We start from the raw sequence: 24,659 nt of genomic DNA, 5'->3' as shown, positions 1-24,659 counted from the left end.
CAACTATCCACTGGAAGATGGTTATAGGTTCCACAGTCTAGCAAACTGAGCACTTTCAGGTCACTGACAGGTTGATACCATGAATATACCTGATCCCAGGAAGTCAGGCTGAGACCTGCTCTATATTTCAGGCTGACCAAGCAGTCACACCATGGTGATACTTTATGCTACCTGTGACCTCCAAAGGCCAAAGTGAAGAGTTATGTTGCCTTTGAGAGGAAAGAAAAAAAAAAAAAAAGCCAACATTAGTAGATCCAACAGTATATCTGTCTCTAGGTCTTAACTGTCACCACTAAGGGCAACCCAGTGGGATTCATTTTCTACCTAGCTTTAGACTCAGATCAACAGCACTTCACTTCTGACTGTTAACTACATAGTGCAGAAGTAAATCCACCCAATGGAGCATTAATGTGTTTAAGTCAAGTCATACCAATTTCTATCTATCTTTGGTTTTCAACAAAAGCTAATACATAATTATATAGAGATTGGTCAGTAGAGGTAAGAATTACATATCATGTGGGTATGAAGTGAAGGAACCTTAGAAAATAAGTGCCATAAACATAAATGGGTAATATTGGACATTCGCTCATTAACTGCTCTTTATGTACTGAACACTGAACTAGGCCACAGACATAAGAAAGGAATGTCTACTTTAAGGGAATCACAGCCTGGTAAGAAGACAGCTCCATAAAGAGAAGATGCTATGAATGTGCTAAGTATTGATATGGATTTAAGAATTCCTTACAATGGAGTGGAAAGAAAGGAGTATGTTTGAATGATAAGGGAACTGGGTACGTCCTCAGAGAGGAGGTAAAGCTTGAGTTGATTCTTAAAAGAGGAAGGAAATTTTTCTGAACAGTTAAAACCTAAAGAAATAGCAGCAGTACAAAATGATAAAAGTCAAGAGAGCATGGGGAGGTAACAAGGGTCAATAATGAATTTGAACAGGTAGGCACAAGCAAATAAAACCTTTTTTTTTTTTTTAGAAAGAACTGCGTCTGTTTTAAAATTTCATTTTGCTACCCTATTCTTGTGGGCATATTTAAAAACAGAAAGAAACTGCAATCAGGAAACAATAATCAGATTGTTTCAGGAAACCAGAGGGAAAAGGAGGGAGAGGAGACACAGAATGACTACTACACAAATGGATGAGAGCAACTTCTTTAACAACACATCTTCATTTCCAGTTTCCCAGCTACAATGAACTGGTTTCCTCCTCCCACCCTGGATGTTTGTCTAGATGTAATCTTGTCAAATTGCAATCCAATTCTCCCTCCAAATCTATTTCGGAAAGGGCATTTTACTAAGAAACTTTGAGTTTTGTTTTTAGCTCTGCAGTAGATGATTCAAGCAGAAAAGCCTATTTTGCCTTACAATATATCCTGAGGGCTTCCTAAGGAGAGCTGCTCTGTTTTTCAACCACTAAAAACAAAAACAAAAACAAAAACAAAAACAAAAACAAAAACAAAAACACAACAAGGCAATTACTTTCCTGGGAAACAAAGTCTGAAGAACACAGTTTATCAACCAACTTAAAGCTGAAGTGTCAGATTTAGAAGGTTAGTTTCTGTGGACAAGATAAACCCCTGCTAACCACAATATTGAAAATGTTGTGGGAAAATACTGATGCCTCCAACCATTCTTCCAAGACCAATCCCCCCACTGTTAAGGATACTCTCACTTGGCTCCATTAAAGGCTTAAGGACAACCCACAAGGCCTTTATTCTCTTTGTTCTTCATTTGTAGGCTGCATTTCCCCCTGTAAATTAGCTCATCCCCACCCAGCATGCCTGTCATTTCAGATCATGACCATCTTCTCCCACTCCCTTCCACATCAGAGAAAGGGAAGGAATGTGCTTCTGGAAAGCAATTCAGCAGATGTCTGAAGGCTGTGAGGCCTGCTTAGCAGCTCTCAGACATCCAGGCATCCCTGAGCTACTGCATCCCCCCTGAGTGGCCATCTCAGCACAGCTGGATTCTTTCAGAAATAGTTGTGAAATGTACTGTGAAAAGAAGGGATGGTAGAACTCCACTTAATGGCAAAGAAGAAGCTTACCAACCAGGCGGCACAGTTCAGCTTGTTGGTCTTTTCATCAATGATCATCAGCGTGTCTGCCACCTTTACAGCCAAGGAGTCAGCAACAAAGACAAGCTTGCCCAGACACTATTGAAAGTGGCTGGTGGGCAAAGATGACTATCCAGACAGTTCACAAAACTTCAGCTCCCTTCAGCACGTGCATGCTTTCCTGTTATCCAATTTCCAGGCTTCCTTTTCACTCAGCCCGTTCCCTCTGTGCAAAATCCTCCTTCTACAAACTGAGCAAATGTTACTATAACATCCCCTTTTTTCAAGATACTTAATTTATGCATTTGTTTGCTGGGCACTAAATTTTTTTAAGCCAGCTATTAATTCATTCTGATGGTGCAATTTCCACAATGTAATTCCCTGGGTAGCAAGGAAATGGCTTTTTTTTCCCCACTGTGACATTTTTTCCAGGTACCATTAGGAGTGTACCATTTAGTTTTGCAATTAGTCTTATATTTAACATAGGCTGGTTTCACAGAGACACATTTATTACTTTTGTTGCATCATGCTATAAAGAGAATTTTTTGGCATCGGCCTAATTCTCAGTAAACTTTGGTAGTTGAACGACCAGGCATATGAACAGGGAGTAGTTCCATATACATTCTATGCTCTTTCTTTCAACTGCTCCACTTACATGGACACATCTTTCTTTTTTTCCCCATGCCACCCGCCTCTGCAAACCTCTGACCTTTGTCTACTCATCCTTATTTGTTAGCTTAAAAATAACTTGTTCACAATTTGGCTATTGTTGAAGGTGCTGCTATAAACATTGGAGAACAAGTGCCCCTATGTATCAGCACTCCTGTATCCCTTGGGTAAATTCCTAGCAGTGCTATTCCTGGGTCATAGGGTAGATCTATTCTTAATCTTTTGAGGAACCTCCACACTGTTTTCCAGAGTGGCTGCACCAGTTTGCATTCCCACCAACAGTGCAAGAGGGTTCCCGTTTCTCCACATCCTCTCCAGCATATAGTCTCCTGATTGGTTCATTTTAGCCACTCTGACTGGCATGAGGTGGTATCTCAGTGTGGTTTGGATTTGTATTTCCCTGATGAGGAGTGATGTTGAGCATCTTTTCACGTGTCTGTTAGCCATCTGGATTTCTTCTTTAGAGAAGTGTTTATTCATGTCTTCCGCCCATTTCTTCACAGGATTATTTGTTTTTCAGGTGTGGAGTTTGGTGAATTCTTTATAGATTTTGGATACTAGCCCTTTGTCCATCAACTGATGAATGGGTAAAGAAATTGTGGTTTATATACACAATGGAATACTACTTGGCAATGAGAAAGAATGAAATATGGCCTTTTGTAGCAACGTGGATGGAACTGGAGAGTGTTATGCTTAAGTGAAATAAGTCATACAGAGAAAGACAGATACCATATGTTTTCACTCTTATGTGGATCCTGAGAAACTGAACACAAGACCATGGCGGAGGGGAAGGGGGAAAAAAAGTTGCAGAGAGGGAAGGAGGCAAACCATAAGAGACTCTTAAAAACTGATAATAAACTGAGGGTTGACGGGGGATGGGAGGGAGGGGAGGGTGGGTGATAGGCATTGAGGAGGGCACCTGTTGGGATGAGCACTGGGTGTTGTATGTAAGCCAATTTAACAATAAATTCATATTTAAAAAAAGTAACTTGTTCAAACCTTGCCAGGTCTCTAATCTCCAAACTAAGACCAAGAATTTGTTTTGACCATTACATCCCTAATTTGAAACATCTGACATAAAATTTTCATCATTATTGGATGATCAAGTAGCAGAAGGTGAATTATAAGATGACCATGTGTTCTATAGCAGTGTGTCCAGCAGGGCACCGTTTTACCAGTGACATCATTAATAAGCCCCCTCTTTCACTTTCAAAAATGTTACAAGGTAGATGTTACTACACAGTTGGCTTTATTATCAAATGTGGGAAGAGAAGTCTGTTCTATATTCAAAGAATTTTCATTTAAGGCTGAGCTCTAGTAGGTCCTTGTTGTGTGGCCTTGAGCAAGTTACTTCCCCTATTTAAACTCAGCTTCATCATCTATAAAACAGTGTCTAAGACAGTATCTCCCTCAAGGATTAGCTGGGAAATAAGAGTGAAAATTACTTTGATAATAGGCAAAGTGCTATGCAAATCATAGTTAACATGCCATCACTATACCTGTATGCATGCATGTGTGTGTGTGTGTGTATGTGTATAGGTAGATAAATAGACATTTACATAGTCATATATAGAGACAACTGTGAAACAAAGTCTAGAAAGATATCAGAGAATAATGAAAAGATTTCTAAGAATTAGAAACTTGGGCTCTCAGCCTCATTCTGTTAATAAGAAATTATAGTCATATCCTTTCCCCAGGATATCCTGACCTATAAACAGAAGAAAAGATTCCTAAGGGTACTTCCAGCTCTAAAATGCTTTGATTGTCCATCAAGGTATCTCATACTATTTCTAGATTAATCCTGATCCACAGAGATGTTTGATTTTCTTGACATGATGTGATTTTTATAAATTTACTCACATGTAAATGCTTCTGAATATGGACTAGAGTATTCCACCTGTTATTAGTTATACCTTCTAAGTTCAGGAATTACTCAGTTGGTGAAATTACTGATCAAGAGGTAGGCGCTGAGAGGCCATGGAATGCAAAACTACATTTAAGTGATCAATAGCTACCTTCAAAAAGATTAAAATCTAAAATTCAAGGCTTTAATATCATTCTCCCTGCCCTCTGACTTATTTCAAGTGTTTTCCTTCTTTTGATAGCTCTTTTAGCAGACCACACACATAAAAGCAAAGTCTCAAACCGTACATATTTTTTCAAGAAATAAGAAGCTTCTATTTAAGCTCCATTTCTGATTAATTCCCAAGTGTCCAGTAATTACAGAAGCAATTGACTTCTTTTTTGAATACTACTAATTTTTTTGAATAACTTTTTAAAACTTTATTTCAAGAGAGAGTGTGTACACATGCATGAGCAGGGGAGGGGCAGAGAGACAGGAAGAGAGAGAATTCCAAGCAGGCTCTGTGCTATCAGCACGGAGCCTGACATGGGGCTAGATCCCATGAATCATGCGAGATAATGACCTGAGCTGAAATCAAAAGTCAGATGCTTAACTGACTGAACCACCCAGGTGCCCCTTGAATAACTTTAGTATGGGATATCAACATATACCTAGGTGCATTTTGAGGCTCAGTCTGATGCTGTAAAATATGCAACATGACACAAAGTTTTCAAATTGAAGCAGCTTCCTTCAACTGCATCAGATTTGGAGAAAAACATTGCTGCATGATTACAGGATAGGTCAGGGATAACTGGGTCACAAACCTACCTTAAATTTTTATTCCACAGATCAACCCCAACCTAAGGCAGAAGGCATATATGTCCTCCAGATTAGTATTAGGGTAATAAAACTGACCGGATTCCACAAATCTTATTCAGTGTTTGGTCCATGTTCTGCAGGTTCTAGCTACTTAACCTCCCTTGCATACCAGTGAAGAAAGAATGGACTTTGAAGTCAGATAGACCTGGGTTCAAATCCTGGTTCTGCCATTTGCTAACAGTGTGATTACAGGTGGGAGTAACATAAGCCTCTGCTGTCTTACTTGTAAAAAGGATAATACATGTCTTTTGGGGATTTGATAAGGATTAAATGGAAGCGTGTGTGTGTGAACATCTGGACAGAGCCTTACACTTAAACACACTATATACATTCATTAATTTCTGTGTGTGTCCGTGTGCATTCAACAAACACAGCCCTATTCACAAGTCCTATTCTTGTCCTTGATCCTCTGATATATGGAAGCATTATCCTTGAACTTTGTCCTGCACTACATCCTAGTATCTAGAAATCAGATACCCCAAATAGGGCATCTTAACACCAGAAATATGCTTGGTTCACTATTTCCCACTTCAAAGTCCTCCTCTCTGTGATCTATTCCATCAGCTTGAACCTCCCTTAGGCCATTCAGACTATGATGACAAAATACCATAGGCTGAGTGACTTAAAAACAACAGAAATTTATTTCTTATAGCTCTGGAGGCTTGCCAGGGCTAGAACAAGGTGCCAGGATGGTCATGCTCTTCCTGGTTCAGAGTCAGCACCTCCTCACTGTGTCCTCGCATGGTCGAGGGGCTAGGGATTTCTCTGGAGCCTCTTTTATAAGGCACTAAACTAATCCCACTTATGAGGGTTCCATCCTCGTGACTTAAGCATCCCCCAAGGTGTCCACCTCCAAATGCCATCACCTTTGGGGTTTATGATTTCAACAAAAATTTGAGAGGGACACATTCAGACCACAGCTCTCCCTCACACCACTGCCAGAAGTTTGCCTGGACTATGATCACTGACTGTTGATTCCCTGCACCTGGGGTATGCTCACCAGCAAAGACATCCCCCCTGGTGGCACTAGTAGTCTTTTCTATTTCCTTATCCTCTGATCATTTGCCCCCAAACATCCCTAGTGGGTGGACCTAGTGCTGCCTGGTCCCATCAAAGTGGTCAGTCCCTGTTCCTGCTGGGTGTTAATAGGTTATTGATACTGACATGTCCCTAATTCGATGTGCTAAACACCTGGCTAAGGAAAAGTAGGTTTGTTAATAACACATGGATTATATATTTATATGCTTTTCTTTTCGTGCTATCAAAGGACAATTGCAAGTTGGTCCTAAGCATCCTCAATTGTGTGTTTGCATGATGCTCTATACAAATATTCTCTGACAATTTTAAGAGAATCTTCTTTTGTATTTGGGGAATTATCTCAACTCTTCCTTTTAGTTCAGAAATTCTATGAATAATCTCTGTGTAAATGACCCAGGCCCTAACACTCTCCATCATATACTGCATTACAGGTATCTTAAATAATGTAGGCTTTTTTTTTTTTTTTTTTTTAAAGAGTAGGCTCAGCAGAAATTAAACAGATCTAAATAATGATCTTCCTGCTGGTGTTTTCATGCTTAATGCCTCAGTGCATCTCATAAACCTTCATTTATCAGGTCCATTAATGCTCCAAATATGCAGTCATTTACATCTGGACTAGACCTCACATTCCTCACTTAAGGATGCAACGTGAGGACCAAAAAGGAAAAGAGAATGGCCTAAGGACATAGTTTGGGTGAGTGGCCACACTAGGAACAAAATCCTGCCCATATAGTTTGCAAATCCAGGAGCTTTCTGATCAGCATTCCAGAAATAGGATCAGGTGTGCTGAGCTACCGAACCCCTCAGCCCAGCCTGGCAATCCTCAGCAGTGAGCAGCCTCATCTATTTACACTCATGTACCTATCAAATATTCTAGGTATATCATGATGTAAAAGAGGTTAGGAGGTACAGTTTTTACTTCTTTCCCCCCCATACTTATCAGCTGCAATGTCAAAAAATAGTGTTTTGCTCAAGATAATACAACTTATGGAATGATGTGAATTATAATCATTGGTTTAATCTTACCCAAAGGGTACCTCTTTTGAGTTTATTTGTGTTTTAATTCCTATCAGTCAGAGACAAAATATGACAACTTTCCCCTACCAATCTGGGTAATTAGGCTGTAGGCCTTCAAATCCAGCTGGCAGCTGATAAGGAATCAAAATAGCATCATTCTAAAGAAGAGGGAAATGATACTTTTAATTCTAAAAGCCAGGGGCAAGGAAGAACCCTGCAGGTTCATGAGGATGGTATGAATGTTGCAAAGTGGTGACTGTTTGACCTCAATTGATGCTCCAGAGTATAGTGGAGAGGAGAAAAGCATCTACAAAACCCTACATATGTATTTACACAGTAACTGACATTTTTAGTGAATAAGAAGAAAAACCTCTCATTCAAGAGTACTGAGATTGATAATCATTTGGCCATGCCTAAGAGAAAAAAATGTACAAGTTTATGATCAAATCTGCTGCTTATTCTTCCATTTAAAACACTGCCCCCCACCTTTGGCTTAATAATTGAAACCCTGACCACCCTGATTCACATAATCTTTACTCCAAATAGATCTTACTCTCATAGCAATACAAAGATTTTCCCATTGGGAGGTTCGTAATTCATACTGCTTTCCTTCATAAAAAAGCTGAGTTACCATACCAACAGTTAGCATTTTGTTAGAAAACAACAGAAAAACCAACTAGATAGGATTAATCAAAACTAGGGGTGGTCCTGCTTCAGGCGTGGCTGGGTATAGACGCTCCAACAGTGTTTTCAGGATCTGGTACGACTTTGTCTCCTCATACAATTCTGTGTTGGCTCATTCTAAGAGAACTTCACCCCTATAGCCCCCAAATGGCCATGACTGCTCCTGGTCATAGCCTTCCAGATTCCCTCCCAGGTAGCAAAGTGAGACACTTTGTCCAATATAACCAGAGAAGGAATGGGGTGGGGGTGGTATAAGAATAACTGGAAAAAAAGAAAAAAGAAAAACAAAATTGGATCTGCTTATGTAACTTCTCAAACCCTGAAGTAATCCTTGTGGCCAGGAGAATGCCCTGCTCTAATTGTCTCAGAGAAAGGTGATGGGCTTCAACGCTAGGGCCATATGGACTGAAAGCAAGGGCAGGTGGCTTCGAGAAGGAAATTTACCAACAGGCAAAAGAATTCTGGGTGGCAACATACACCCCATTCTAGCTGCCTTTATTTTCTCTTCACTTGTCCATACCCTAGATTCTGCAGCTGTGATTCTCTTGACTCTACTTCGGGAACAACCACTGGGATACTCAGATGAGGCCCCACACTCCTCTGATGCACACTCCAAAAATGCAATCTCTCCCTGTATCCATCTCAGTTCAAACTCAACATCAGATCTGCTGCTTCCCTTCTCCCACAGATTCTGGCTATGACTTCTAGAGCTTCTGCGGATGGGAAACCAATTTCCTTAAATTTTCATCCTTTTCAGGGAATGCTTCTTCCACTACCCAGCAATAACCACATCTTTTGTCTATGTCCCAAAAGTCCGTTTCCCTTATTACTTTCTCAAGAGAAGTGTATTTTCCTCACATGACCTATGTCCCATGGATAGCGCATTCTTCAAGCTTGACCCACACACGTGACAACTCCAGGGCTACATAAGACCCTTTTCTCATTATCTAACCTCAAAAGGAAGTCTGTAGTGTGGGTGAGTGGCCACAATAGGACCAAAATCCTGCCCATATATATAATTTTGCAAATCCAGGAGCTTTCTGATCAGCTAGACTACATAGCTGGCCCACACTACATAGCTAATCGCCTCAATCATCCTTTCTAAGCTCCAGTTGCCTCATTCACACAGTGGGGACAATAATCCTGCCTTCTTCATTGAGAACTGGTATGGCTAAAATGAGAGAGTTATGCGTTAGAAGCTTCAGCACGATGCCTGGCTCACAGGTGTTGCATACATACTAACTGTTACTGTCATAGGGGTGGGGCTCTGGGTAGTTGGCCATCAAATACTTGTGCTTTGAGCAGGATCTTAATTTATTGACTTTCTTCATTTTTACAGAAAACTGTAATGCCCATTTCCCACATGATAAATACCTAAAAGTAAATTTTAAGGGAAAGGAAATTAGTATTTAGTGGATTCCTACCATGTGTCAAATACTCAACATAAGTTATTTCACTTAATCTTCACAACTATTTTGTTGGTTATTTTCTTCAATGACCATTTATCAAATGACCTCTGTGTGTTAAGCTTTAAGGGCACAAAGATGACAAGGACATGCTGTCTGCCTTCCTAGGCCAATAAGGGAAATAGATTAAGCAAATTAGCAATGACAGTCAGTGTGATAGGAGGGGGACAGAGTGCTAGGTGGGGACAGAGAGCAGGGGCAGAAGTAGGGTCCTTGAAAGAGCTAAAAAATAACTCCATTTTGATGGACAAGCAAAAGCCAAGTGAAAATGAAGGGAAAGATATTCCACTCAAAGTGAGGACATAATAACTAAGAACGTAACATGGAGAAGCCCTTTATTTAACCCTCAAGTCAGAGATGTTTAAGTAACTTTGAAATTCATGGAATTATGATGTGCTGGAGACTAGTTCTGAACACAGCAGACTGACTCCAAAATCCATACACTTAGCAATTAAGCTCTTTCACAGCAATAAGTGATTTGACTGAAATACATGTTTTATTACAGTGGAAGTGGCAGGGAATGAGTCTAGAGGTAGGTGGGAACTAGATCCAGAAAGGCAAATGTGCCATGCTAAGCAGTGCAAATCCCATTCTGAAGGTCAAATAGATACCCAGGAGGCTCCTCAGCAGAGAATTACAGGATAGACAGACAAACACTCAATAACAGTACTCATTCTGTGCCAGGCACTGCTCGAAGCACTTATACCTAATCTAACCATGGAAACAACCCCTGGAAGTAGATACAATTATTATCTCTAAGTGTAAAAGTGAGGCACAGATTGGCTAAGTGACGACCCCAAGATGGCACAACTAGCTAGGCAGAAGAGCCGGGCTTCCAGCCAGTCAGTCTAGCTCCAGAAGCTCTGCTCTTCACCACTCTGACATCCTGCCTACAAGTCGACCACAGAAAATCACTCTAGTCCTGGATGTGGGATGGATGAACAGGAATGCAACCAGATGGGAAAAGACAGGGATGGTAATACCTCCTGGGAGGTTAGTGTCCTATCCTCCATATTCCTCAGGCAAGCAAGCAAACTCCGAGAAGTTAAGGGATGTTGCCTTAGCTCACACAGCGTGTGTCAGAGTTGAGATTTCATTTCAAGTGTCAGACTCTAAAGCTCTTATATTTACAAAGTTTGGGACTTCTTGCTAATTCAACTTTAGTAACACCATTCCAAATGATCCAGGTCTAAAATAAAGAGGTTTCATTTTGTGTGGATTCAGCATTCAAGTATGATCCCACTGAGTGACATGTTTAAGCATATCAGAAAATTACCCAAAGTGCCATGCTTTCCTATCCTTGTGATTTGCATAGCTTTCCTCTGGCTAATGACTGTTAAGAAGAGACTGCAGAGTATGTCACTATTTAAAGTTGATAAGCAGCATCATCACAGTAAGCAGGTCATTAGGAAAAGCATTATGTCGGCTCTTTTACAAATCGTTTTTAATCTAGAATTGATCTTGAAATGCAACAAAGGTAAATGTTATAGACTTGTTTTCTTTTTCCTTCCACCCTCTTATCTTAGTATAATTTGAGCTTTGATGAATGTTACCCATTTCTATTCAATATCTGACTTTACGGTGAAATTCCATCCTGAGACAGGAAATGTTATACTGTAGAAGGAATTAGATATTCTCAACCCCTGGTATATGGATTCCAGCCATCTGTCTGCTTAATGCTATCGTTTTGCATTCAACTGAAAATCAGAACTGCCTTTTAGTATAACAAAATCATGGAAAGTGCGATTTCCTACTTTAAGGGCAGCATGTTACCTCTCCAGAGATTTCCTGTGTGTGCTCAAGGGTGCAGATTCAAGAGTGTGCCATAGTAATTTTTTACTAATTGAAACCTACCCTGAAGGTTTTATAGTTGCTGATGTAGCCACTAGCCAGAGGTGACTGCTGGGCACTTGAAATCTCTGATCTGAGATGTGTCAGACCTATTTTATCTTACCTTTGTTAAGGCAACTCTTAGAAATTTAAAATAACATGAATATTTTACATTATATTTCAACTGGACAACGCTATTCTAGAGCCATAATGTCTACTAATTTTAGAACATACACCTGTGAATAGGCATGTTTTACTCTGTTGTTAAGCATAAAGCAAATCCTCTTCTGAGAAATTTATTACACTTTGCTTTTCTTCTCCTTAATAAAGTCTTCAAAGAGATACTTTAAGTGAATATACCAACATTCAATTTCCTTATCTGTGTAGAATTTCACAAATCAGCTTTACACAGTCTAGGGAGGCTGAAACCAAACCATTTTCCAATCTCATCTAGGCACAGCTCCAAAAATAGGTTATACTTTAGAGGGATATCTAGAATTCCTCTGTCATCTATATAGTCACTTATACAAGCTAAATAACCATCTTATGAAACTAAATTCTACATACAAGAAAATATATTAGTTCAGTACTCCTAACACAAACTTAAAAGTATAGTTAATTTAGATCTGAATAAATACTTGAATTTTTGCCTTATCCCTGTCCAGTATCTTTCAGGATATGCCACATTAAAGTGGCATTATCCACAAATGAGTAAAGTGACGCAAAAATGCAGTGCAAGAGAACGGACACGCAATTTCTAGGTTTTAAGTTTAAAAATGGAAAATTTATCAATTTTGGAAGAAATGATCACTGACAAGAAGAAAATTGTCATAGTAACATGTTGGAATCACTTATTCGAGTAATAGAATTATGAAGGGTCCAGGGCTCAGGAGGAGTTACTTTACTGTGTCCCTGGCAGTTCTACTCAAGAGACATTTAATGACTTTGAATTTTTTTCCACTGCTTTCAAGTGACCCATGAAGCAGTTTCTCAATTGTTCTTCAAACTAGCAGGATCAGAAGCTGAGACACAAAGTCAACTGTCTAATTTGACTGAATCCAGATATAAGTGGTGATGACATGTTTGGAAAGAATGCAATCACTCAACTGGCAACATTTTTAAGCCCTGGATACCCCCAGTCTTTCTTACCTGAAGGCCTACAAAAGATCTGCACAGTGCATCAGCCAGAATCCATTTCAAAATTGCACAGAGGTTTATTTTCTACAAACAGTAATGCAGCCACTCCTAAGAGTGGCACTTAGAATTTTATTCACAACAACGATATGGCAGAGAAGGCTAGTGCTCACCGACAGCTGTGTCCTCCCCCTTCCCGGTGTTCTGCTTCATTCAATATGGCCACAGACTGAGTTCTGCCCAATGCCATGCGAGCCAAAGTGTTGTGTGCAACTTTCAGGTCTGGCCCATAAAAACCTCCCCTGTATGACCGCTTTTTCCTCATCTGATGATGGAGTGGGAAGGATTCTGAGAAGCAGGAAGAGGTCACAGCTGTAAGATGGAAAGTGAGCAGGTTCCTGTCCGACTCTACAGAGCAACATCCCAACTCACCATCCACTCTGTGCGCAATGATAGGAGTAATCAGAATTTATTGTTTTGGACCTACTGAAATTTTGGAGCTGTCTGTTACGGCAGCTACCACTATTTCCTTGCCTTATACAAGTAATTTTACGTGTGTTCGCCCTTTTGTGTTATAGTTTTCCCATTTAAAAGCTGAGAGAAGAAATTGGGAGTGTCATTATACCTAATAACAAATGGGGAAATGAGCAGCAAAAGGTCACTTGATGGGTTCATTTCTCACAGGACACTGTGTAAAACAGACGCCCTGGCAAATAAACATCTAGGTATAAATGAAAAGAGGAAGCAAATGCAATAGAAACAGACATGAATTCAGTGTGGTTGAGTTGTAAGATAACTGTATTTTAAGGAGTAAGCTTTAAGCAATTATCAACAGAGCTAGGGCACTCTGCCATGAAAACACCTGACTTTATTCTAGCAAGCATAAGGCTGAAATGAAGAAATACATCATTGTATTGGGATAGAATGAGGCAGAAATGCAAAACAGGCAAGCGTGAACCACAGCACATTCTACTGGTCAGCAGTAGTTAAGCACTCCAACCAAGATACTGTTGAGGAAGGATTGATATTAGCACTACCCCCAAATTCTGTTAACATTTGCAGATTATATGTAAGTGTTTTTCCATTTGTCGTTTGTGTCTTTAATACAAATCGGAGTCAAGAGCAGTCTCTAAGGTAATATTAAAGTAGTATCTGGGCTGGGTAGACCCAGTAGCAGTACCTGGCCTAGGCTCCTGACTGCTGCTTAGCTCTCTCATAGCACAACCATCATTAAAAGAGACCAGATCTCTTGAAGCTAAACTTGTCTTAAAATATGGTGCTCAGCCGTACACCATAGTTTTGTGGTCCTACATAAGATAAATACTCCTTGCGCATATTCTGAGTTGCTATGGGCATGTCAAGTATAACTGTCACCATTCTATAATACTAGTTGTTAAATACTTTGATTATTTTGCAAATAATTGCTCCCCCAAACACATCTTACTCCAGAAGATGGCCTAGAGATTGACTATGATATCTGCAATAATGTCGCCTAAAGAAACATCAGGAAACATGTCCTGGTCCATTGAGAATTGTTACTTAGGAAAAAAAAGACCGTGTTATCTTGATTTCTGAACAGAAAGTCAATGTTCAGTAGATTGTTTTAAAATAAAATGGACTGAAATATACTTACAGGGCTCTGCTAATCTCATGAGTCATTTCAGATGTGACAATTATGGATAACAAACATCTATGTAACTCACCAAAGTACAATCCTCAAAATGCACTCAAAAGAATCAGCACTTGTCTAAGCATCAGATTCCCACTCCCTCTGTGATGCAAGCTGGTTTAAAGTTTTAAGCCCCCAGGGATATAGCTATTGTCTGCAAACTTTAAAAGGTAAACACAGACTTTGGTAGGTGAAAGTGCTTTAGTGCATCCCAGAGACTCTTTTTGCCCAGTAAATATGCACTTGTAGCAAAAGAATATTAAAGGTCAGGACAAGACTGTATCAAGTCTGCCTTATTAAGCCAAACTACACAACCAATATATTGTATCTATGCCACCCAAGTCCCCTTCCCTTGCCTGGGGCTTGTTAATGCTCTGTGTTAGCTTCAAGATTGCAAAACAGGTTCTGTGTCCGCTTGCAGTTCTCCATCGGGCTGATGAGCAGAACATCTCTTGATAACTTAGAAGAGACAATCAGTTTCATTTTCTAGCTCCAGTCATTTTTTTTCCAAAGGAAACATATTGAAACTTTAAGCATGAGAATCCCCTCCAGGCATAGACACTCTTTTTTTCTCTTAGGACTATAACAAATACACCCACTTCTAAATTTAGTACCAGTGCTTGCGGGTAAGCATTTTTAGGGTAGTGAGTTTGCCAAAAAGGTTTGAAGTTATTTTAATACTGCTTAACACTGCAGTTGTAACTCAAATACTCTTGTGAACATTACTACCAATGTCCTCTTACTATTACTAATGGTGCATTTAAAAGGGGTAAGCACTTCTGGGGGGTGGAGAGTCTTAGCAGGCTATCTTAGCAGGAGGGAATGATAACGGAATGATTGTATTAAGTTTCTTTGTTTCTATGGGCATGAGGAGGGCACCTGTTGGGATGAGCAATGGGTGTTGTATGGAAACCAATTTGACAATAAATTTCACATTAAAAAAAAAGTTTTTCGTTTCTATATTCAAGTAACAGCTCTTTCCTTTATGAGAAGTGTTCCCTTACCAAGTGACAAACTGATTCATGTGTGCCACAAAGACCATGGCTCCAGCATGACACAAACCATCACTTCTCTCAGACCTTCTGCATCAGGCATAGAGAGAGCCCCAGAACTTCCCATCTCTATGCAATCAGTAAAGCAGAGATTTGACCAGGTATCTGCATCCTCTCATCAGCTTCTACCCTTAAAATTAAGACAGTATGAGAGGCAAGCCCTGAAATGGGGCCTGATTGTCCCAGAGAGCGCAAGATAAGGTCAACAGTATGATTCCTACATTGTCCCATGTCTGTTTTGTACTGACTTGAACCTATAGGAATGGAGACAAAAAATGGTGACACTCTAAACCTCCAAGAGGCAGTGGTACAGTAATACTCCTTTTTTATAAAACAATGCGATCCTAAGTTTATCAATGGTTCAAAGTTAAATGACCCAACAGAATAATTGATTTCACGCTGTTTGGGGCCACAAAGTGAAATACTGATCTGAGCCTCATGAATGTTTCCCATTGGTCACACGGGAGCCAAGAAACAATATGAAAAGACACTATCCTACTCAACAGTACATGCCAAGATACTATGAAAGTCTCTTGGAACATGAAAGGCAGAGTTCTGTGTCTAGTAATTTGTAATGTTCCCCATGTTGCCTTGACTTGGCACTTGATAAGTGCTTTCCAGCTCTAAATCTAGCTCTGGTTGAGATTACTGAATAAGTAGTGGATGAGTCTAAAATGGAGCCATTTAAGATTTTGAAACAGATGCAAGAAAAAAAAAAAAAAAAAAAAACAGATGCAAGAAAGATACCTCACTTGGGCTGCCTATAGACTCTTAAATTAAGCTAAAGGATTTAATCATTCCTGGTATAATTATGTTCGGTATCCACAGGACATGGGGTATTGATGGGGTATTCAGAATCAATAGGAATGAAACATAAAAGAGAATAAATGAATTTTCTATGTAAATAGATAATGTATCTGAACTTAAATAACAGATCCATTGATGGCTTTCTGACGTATTAAAATAGATATTACACAAGCATTTACAATTTTAATTTTTCTTTGATTATCTAAATGGTGGTTTAGACTCACAGTAATACACGAAGCTACAAGAGCAGAGTGGATTTGTGTGAGATGAACTAGCCAATTCCTATTTCACATCAATACATATTTACCTAGCACCCAAGAAGCACTACGTCTTATGTCAGTGGGAAATGCTGATATGTAAACAGCTCAATTTAATAATGCATAACACATTAAATATTACAAGTAGAAATGAGAGAGGAAGCCATTTTTTTCTGACTGAGAAGATCAAGGAAAAATGGGATTTGAGTGGGACTAAGAAGGATAAACAGGATTTCAACTGGAAGAAAAAGAGGATGGAAAAGTGTCTCCAGTATAATAAAGGATCCCAAGGAGAGGGAAGGAGGCATGAGACTGCCTGGCCTGGCCTGTTAAGAGAATGGTTAGTGAACTGCCAAGTGTGACTGGTAAGGTAATGAGGAGAGCTACCGTAAGAGATGAGGCTTGAAATATCCAGATATGGCAAAGCTGATACAAGGTCTTAAGTGCCTTGCTGAAGAGTGTAGACTTTAATCAATAGGAAATAGCTTCTTTAGAAGAAAATCGTGTCATAATTCTGTAGCCCATTCCTCAGGTTTATGAATATTTAAGCATGGCATTACGGTTTGGAGTGTTCCTAATAAACTATTTCTTACCACTGTATGTTACAATTTATATCCCTGTGTTAAGAACACTTTTTGGTAACTGGTTGAACTGAAAGAGATTTTGTCATCCACATCCACATCAATCTTATCTTTGTTTATGCTATGGTTAAATCATCAAATAGTCCTAAAAAAATTTGAAAGGCACATATTTTTAAGTTTATTTATTTATTTTGAGAGACAGAGCGGGGGAGAGGCAGAAAGAGAGAGAGAGAGAGAGAGAATGAATCCCAAGCAGGCTCCCCACTGTCAGCACAGAGCCCAACATGGGGCTCAAACTCACCAACTGTGAGATCATGACCTGAGCTGAAATCAAGAGCCGAACGCTTAACTGAGCCACCCATGTGCCCATTTACATTTACATGTACACCCATGTGTACATTTCTTATAGTAATCTGATCTGGCCCAATTATTTCCATATGATCCTGAAATAAAAGTCTTAAACAGTACCAAAGGGACACCCTCTCACATCATCTTCTTTAGTTGGAAAATTTTAAGTGGTTCTCATTGCTAGAAGTACAGTCCACATTCATTGCAAAGATTCTTCCTATTGACAGAGTCTGATCCTGAGCTTCCTCTATCTACCTGCTTCCTGATTTTATAAATGAACCAATTGTAAGGTAGAGTTTCAAATCCCTCCTTGAAATGTTATGAAATTGCTCTATAAACAGAGGTGCACTCTTAGACATATATTCACCACCTTTATCTATTTATCAATACAAATGTGTTTTTACAAACGGTTCTGGCTCTAAATGGGTCAAACCAGCCTATAATGTCAATCTTGCCTCTTGCCATCATGTCCAACACTTTGTACACCTAAAGGCAGAATTTTAGATTGAGACCTTCCTGAATCCTTCCTCATTACATTAACCACTTTGAAAACCACGTCTGGAGCACTGTGAGTACTCTTGCCAAAGGCTTTCCTATTCCCCTTGCGTGTACTTCAAAATCCCTAAATATCATCTTCTCTGATTCATAGCCCAGCAGTTTATCAACTTTATTATCTTCAGTGATATCATAGTAAAATAACTTACTTTTCTATTCTGCCTCTCCCTCATCCTTCCTCCCATAGTGCCTCTGAGTTTCTGAAAACAACTCTGTGCATGTAAGGTACCTATATTACTTAATTCAGAATTTCATCTACATCTTTAGCATGTACTGTCACATTACTCTGTCTATATTAAACCTTCTCTAGCCTTCTGTTACTGACTTTCTTGGTTTTTCTTGTACAATTTATCCAGCCTCCCATGAAGTAGAATTTCTAGGGAACAGCACTTCTGCAAATGTACCTCAATGCAAACACACTCATAAATGACTTCAGAGAACTATAGGATTCTGAGGTGCCTCAGAATAAACATGCAGCTATGTTCCAAGAACTTTTACAGTGAAGTTAATTTTATTGTAATGATCTTCTCTGAAAGTCAGTTATTCAATTAGCAAAGCCAACTCCACATCAAAATCTATTTGCATATCTACCTTTAGGGGAGGTGGTATTCTCAGGCTGGGGGTAAGGCTCCAGTGGCCTAACCATCTGTGTCCCATGCAGATTTTTGCTTTGTTGCAGAATCTTCTAGATACACAAGTGCATGCTCTATTAGAAAGGAATCTTAATGTGTTCACTCATCAGGAAATTTATGAGTACTATAACATGCTCAGCTCTATGCTAAATGTTGGTTAAACCAAGATATGTAGCCTTGGCCTACAGGAAGCAGGCGAGTAAAATCATCAACTGCAACACAGGATTATGGGGACTGGAGCAGTGTTTGGAGAGTGTCTTTGGAGCACAGAGAAAGAGCACTCACCCAGCCTGAGATCAGGGAGGGCTTCCTGGACTTGAAAGGTAGGAAAAAAGTGAAGGTACATTTCCATAAATTATAAAGTCATTACAGAGCCCACTCACATGGTTTGAAAATAAACACTGGGCAAGGGGAAGGTTAGTTACTATATTTCTCCAGACAACAAAAGAACATTTAGGGGACACTAGGAGTGTAATATCACCCATTGTCTCCTGAAATACTGGAAGATTTTGAGCAAGTGCATCACACTACGTTTAGAACAGACCCCAGATCACTATACCTACAATGGAGAGAGTTGCAGCCAGGGAACAGATATTGAGGTGACGAGCCAATAAAATCCCAGACTAACTCCTTAGCTCTGATTTTTCACTTAAATAATTCAGAATTTATTAAAAAAAAAAGGGGCTCCCTGTGTATCTTTCATCTAAGAAAGACAGTGAAACTACAGACACAAACATTGTGACACTTCTTAACAGAAGTGTAGGTGGACTTGGGGAAGGGGGTGCTTCTTTTCCATTTATCTGATTTCTCTTAAGAAACGTTTGCCCTAGGCTACTTGCCACGCCCTCTCATTCTTCCCTGATTGCTGGTGAGTGAGAGAAACCTGGCCTGCCGAGCCTAGCTGTTCCCTCACTTACTCACTAGGGATTAGGAGGAACACAGGAAACAACCCTTCTGGACTTTTATTGCCCTACAATGTGAAAAAGTCCTATGTGGAGATAAACACAGGAAGCCCTAGGTGTCTCCTTGGCCCACCGTGAATAGATGCAGAACTCTGTCTAATTCAGGGGTTCAATATTACAAATACCAGTGTTGAATACATAAACTGTGCTCTCTGGTATAATTTTTATCAGTGCTCATATCGACATTTTAGTTCCCGCTGCTCAATTTATTTGTCTCTCAACTGGTTTTGAATGCAGGTGGTGGGGTGGGGAGAGCTATCATTTTTAGGCTTTCCTCAAACCACAACAGCTTATCATAAAAAATTAGTATATCAGTGGGGCGCCTGGGTGACTCAGTCGGTTAAACGTCTGACTTCAGCTCAGGTCATGATGTCATCGCTCGTGAGTTCGAGCCCCGCATCAGGCTCTGGGCTGGCAGCTTGGAGCCTGGAGCCTGCTTCGGATTCTGTGTCTCCCTGTCTCTCTGCCCCTAACCCATTCGCATTCTGTCTCTGTCTCTCTCAAAAATAAACAAACATTTAAAAAAAATTTTTTTAATAAAAATAAAAAAATTAGTATATCAGTCCCAAGAGATTGATCATCTCTGGTACTCTGACAAGGCCAAGTTTTGAGTCTACAAAACAGAGGATCTGATCCTCAGCCACATGGACAAACATAAAGCCTGCCTGTAAGAAGAGAGAAATATGAAGCCAATCCAGAAAGAAGCATCAAGGAGACAGCGTATAATCAGCATTCCAGCTCTTAGAGAAATCTGTTCCTAAATCCCAGCCACCTTTCCGCCCTCAGGTCATATGACACACCTGGACAGTGAAGGCTAGTTGACACTTCCAACTTCACCAGCATGCAGCCAAGGCAGTTGCATGGGGCCCCTGACTCAGAAGGACCCTTCATTTGGGGATTCATGTTCTGTGGTCACCACATTAACATTTTTACTAATTCCATATTTGAATTTGTTCTGTAAATTAGGTCTAAGCAGACAACAGAGCATGCACTGGGGCTTTGGAGCCTTAGCTCATGTGTGGTCTCACTCCCATAGTCTACCCCCCTCTCCAGGATGGGTTCTCAGGTCTCCATTCTTCTGACCCCTGGGCTCTGGTCCCTCAGAGCCTCTCTCTTCTCCACTAAGCAGCAATTGCCCCCTGCCCCCAACAGGGTCTTTGCACAGGGTAGGGGTTAGGAATGCAGTCTCGGAGTTTTCCAGGTGAAAGTATAACTGTGTCATCCTCCCTGTCAGCACTTAGGTGCATTCCACAGGTGATGTGGGAACTGGTGGGGAGATTGCAGTCCCTTAGGTTGACCATCTGTTGTGGATTGGGGTACAGGGCTCAAGGGAAGGGGAGCCACCTGGCTCAACCTCCCTGCCCCACTGGTCAAGGCAGAGAGGAGCCCTGCATTCAGTGGGCCAAGTGCATGTGCCAAGTTAGGGGATGGGCTTGAAGCTCCTCTGAGTGTCGGCACTCACCCCAAGAGGATCTTCAGGGCCAAGGAAGTGCCATTAAATAGCAAATAAAAAAAACCATCACGATAGGGTGAGAAAGAGACCATAAAAGAAAGGCAAAAGCTTTATATTTTAGTACTTTTAAACAGAAAAAAAAATTCTCTTCTACTTTTTCCCCCCAGTCTTTTATTTGACTCTGGGCTCTGACAGTCACATAGCCAGTCTTGCCAGTAGATTTCTCTTACTCGAAACCAAAGGAGTCCTAACTAACACATAATAATACCTTTAATGTAGCTCTAAATTTTGAGTAATTTTTTTCTTTATTTATTTTGAGAGAGTGAGAGCTCACCCAAGTGGGAAAGGAGCATAGAGAGGGGGAGAGAGAATCTCAAGGAGGCTTGGCACACTTAGCATAGAGCCAGATGTGGGGTTAGAACTCAAGAATCATGAGATCATGACTTGAGCTGAAATTAAAGGGTTGAACGCTTAAGTGAGCCACCCAGGCACCCCTTGAATAATTCCTTATAAGCCTTTTGCACACGAGATAATACCATTTTGTAAATAGTTACATTGGGTGGGAAGCAACTGTTCAAATCTTTTTCTCATACTAAATGGTGAAGTTTCCAGTGTTTCTTATTTGCCTTTTGCTCTTATGGCGCCCAGAACTATGCTCCAGACACAGAATTTATTCCCACTGTATCTTTACAGTCTAATAAATTGACTAATAAATGTCAATACTATTAGTCATGAAGATGATAGTGTTCTCAAGGATCATCATATGTTACCCAGCCCTTAGGGACAGACAAGGGAGAAGGCCCTGCCTATTACCTACTAAGTGGAAACTGCCCCAAACTCACCTTCAGTTCCAGGTTAATGCAGGACTGTGAAAGCAGATAAACATTCCACAGACCACCCGAACCTGTATGCCAGGTTGTGCAAATCAGACCTAAAGCAATTTGCACGTGTTCTGTCCATTTAACCCCAAATTTTTAGCAACAAATCTTGCACAGTTTCAAAGTATTTTAGTCTGTTTATCAAAAATATAGGCAAATTTAAAAATTATAGATTGTCATTGTACTGTTTCTCTTCCCTTTCTGATTTTTTTACAGTCTCTACTTAGAATATAAGAAAAAAGAAAAAAAAAGAGAGAGGCTTAAATAATGAATAGTTAGGGAGAAAGAGGAAGAGGGAGAAAGAGAAAAAAAAAATGGAGAAGGTACAGGAAGGGGCCTGGAGGGAAGAAACTAAAAGTAGTCAGTAGCACTAATCCAGGTAAATTGGATTCAGCTATGTCTTATTCAAGATTTGCCTGTGAGCTGTAATGATGCTATCAAGCTCCCAGGGATATGGTGGGAACTAATGAGATAACATATGTGAACATACCCAGCAAGGCATCTTGCACCTACTTTGTGAATGTTGAAGCTGAACAGGTATTTACCACCCGTGTGAAAAAATTCCAAAAACACCTTCCATGGGCACTGACCACCAGGAAAACCCATGTGAAAGAATTCACACCAACTGGTATTGTTTGAGAAATTGCTGTCTCATATTTTGTTACTAGTAGTGTTAATGGTTTTTATTTCTATGTAGATGTAGTCAATTCCATGAACAATACCACATCCAGAAAAGCTTTTACACATTAAAAAAACAGTTCAAGTGATCTAGTTATCCTTGTCCAACTCCTTCTGTAAATGTTTCGGTTACAGGTGGAAAAGTCAACTACAAAGTGTATGTCCTCAAATGAAGACACAAATTTGGGCAACTCAGGCAGAAGGCTGAGGTTCAAGCCAACTCATTAACTGCCTCCACCTCTTCCCTCATTGTACTGCTACTGTTTTACTACTACTAATAGTGTTTTACATTTTAGAGCCTGTGATAGTCTAAAACACATTGAGATATATATATATATATATATATATATATATATATATATGTGTGTGTGTGTGTGTGTATGTATATATACATATATATACATATATACACACACATATATATTCCTTTCATATATATACATACATATATATACATATATACACACACACACACACATATATATTCCTTTCATAACTCTTTGCAATAACATTGTTGGAAAAACACGGATGGGGATATTCACCCAATTTTAGTATGTAAAAATACAGAAGTTACAATTCGGCAGCAATGAAATCCTGTCTAACCCCTAGTTCTCTAAATTTGCAATCCAGTTCTTGAACTACATTGCACTGCCTCCCCAGGTAACATTTATAAACACGAGATTCTCCCCATCTTATTGATGTCCACCTAACTGACCACGAAAACCACTTGAAGAAAACTATTGTCCTTGATTTGTAACTTTCAAGGGAAGATGTATTTTCAGAGCCTGTGGACACCAGAAACATTATTTGAACTCATAATTTTTTACAATCAGAGTTTCAAATTCCACAAAGGTGAAGCCACTACTTATCACAATGGCATGAGAGGGTTGGGCAAACACAAACTCACTGAACTACGGTAATTAATATTATTTTATGAGGTAACATAATTCTGAAGAAAAAATGCATTAAAATCAAATCCCTACGTGCACCTCAGATTTATAGCATTAGCATGAAAGTGCCAGCAGTGGGCTGGATAATCCATGGAATTATATTAATATTTATGTCTTTTTACTTTACTTTTGAAGTATCTTCAGCCTTCTTTTAAAAGCTGAGCACTGGTATTTTTATTTGCCTCATGGAACTTAAAAAAACCCCACAAATATTATATGTATAAATTCCCATTGTAAAAGATAAAAACAACATTGAATTCATAATACGTGAACATTCTCTCTCTCTCTCTCTCTCTCTCTCTCTCACACACACACAGACACACACACACACACACACACGGGCAATAACATGAGCAGTTTGCATGTCCCAGTCTTTATGCTTTACAGAAGTATGCATATAGGTAGTTATAAATAATAAATGAGATATGTGATGATGCTACAGGTAATGTCCTATAGCTTTATTTGATTTTTCTCGAAAATGCATCTTGGAGATCATTGAGTATGTACGTGAACACACATACACATGTGTGTGCATACAGACACTTAAAGTTTTTTAAACCTTTATATTCTTTTCCACAAAATGACATGTGAAATAAATCATTCCATTACTGACAGATTTTCTGGCTGTATCTGGCTTTCAATGAATATATACAACACAGCAAAACACCTCTGTATGTGCACATTCCCCCCTCATGGGCATGTGCCTTTCTCAGAATACATTTCAGGAGATAAAGTGAATGGAATCAAGAGAATCCCTTTATTACTCTTCACATTCACTTTAAATGTTGATAGGTTTTTCTCAAATTGCCATTAAAAGTTTCACTAATTTACACTCAGGCATGTACACAAATAAAAACAAATCTGTTTACACCAACCTTACCAACAGAGAATAGTCATTTTTTTTTAAATTCTGCCCAGTTTAGGGCATGATTATGGTGACTTATTCACTGTATATTACTTCTGTCTTCAAGCTACTCAGCCTTCCTGTGTCTCAGTTTTGTCACCTCTAAAGTGGGGATAATTATAATAATACAGAACCCAAAGGATCATTTCCTGTCTTTTGTACATTTTGCCTCCTTTTCAATGTAATGTTGTCACTTTCCTCTGGTTAATTCAGTAAGGTAACACATATTTAATGAGCACCTACAATGTGCCAGGCATCCATCTACTCGCTGGAGACACAGCAGGGAGACAAAACCAAGCGGTTGCTCT

The 24,659-nt window shown here is 39.6% G+C and overlaps 1 protein-coding gene across 1 annotated transcript in view; it reads right to left on the bottom strand.

Annotated features, from left to right (window-relative positions):
• Positions 1 to 24,659, bottom strand: part of NELL1 (neural EGFL like 1) — a 900,960-nt gene that overhangs the window by 334,345 nt on the left and 541,956 nt on the right. The window lies entirely within an intron of this gene.

Source organism: Lynx canadensis, chromosome D1, assembly GCF_007474595.2.
Source record: "Lynx canadensis isolate LIC74 chromosome D1, mLynCan4.pri.v2, whole genome shotgun sequence".
Lineage (NCBI taxonomy): Eukaryota > Metazoa > Chordata > Mammalia > Carnivora > Felidae > Lynx > Lynx canadensis.
The sequence above is the reverse complement of the archived record's forward strand: the minus strand, read 5'-3'. Positions and strand labels throughout refer to the sequence as shown.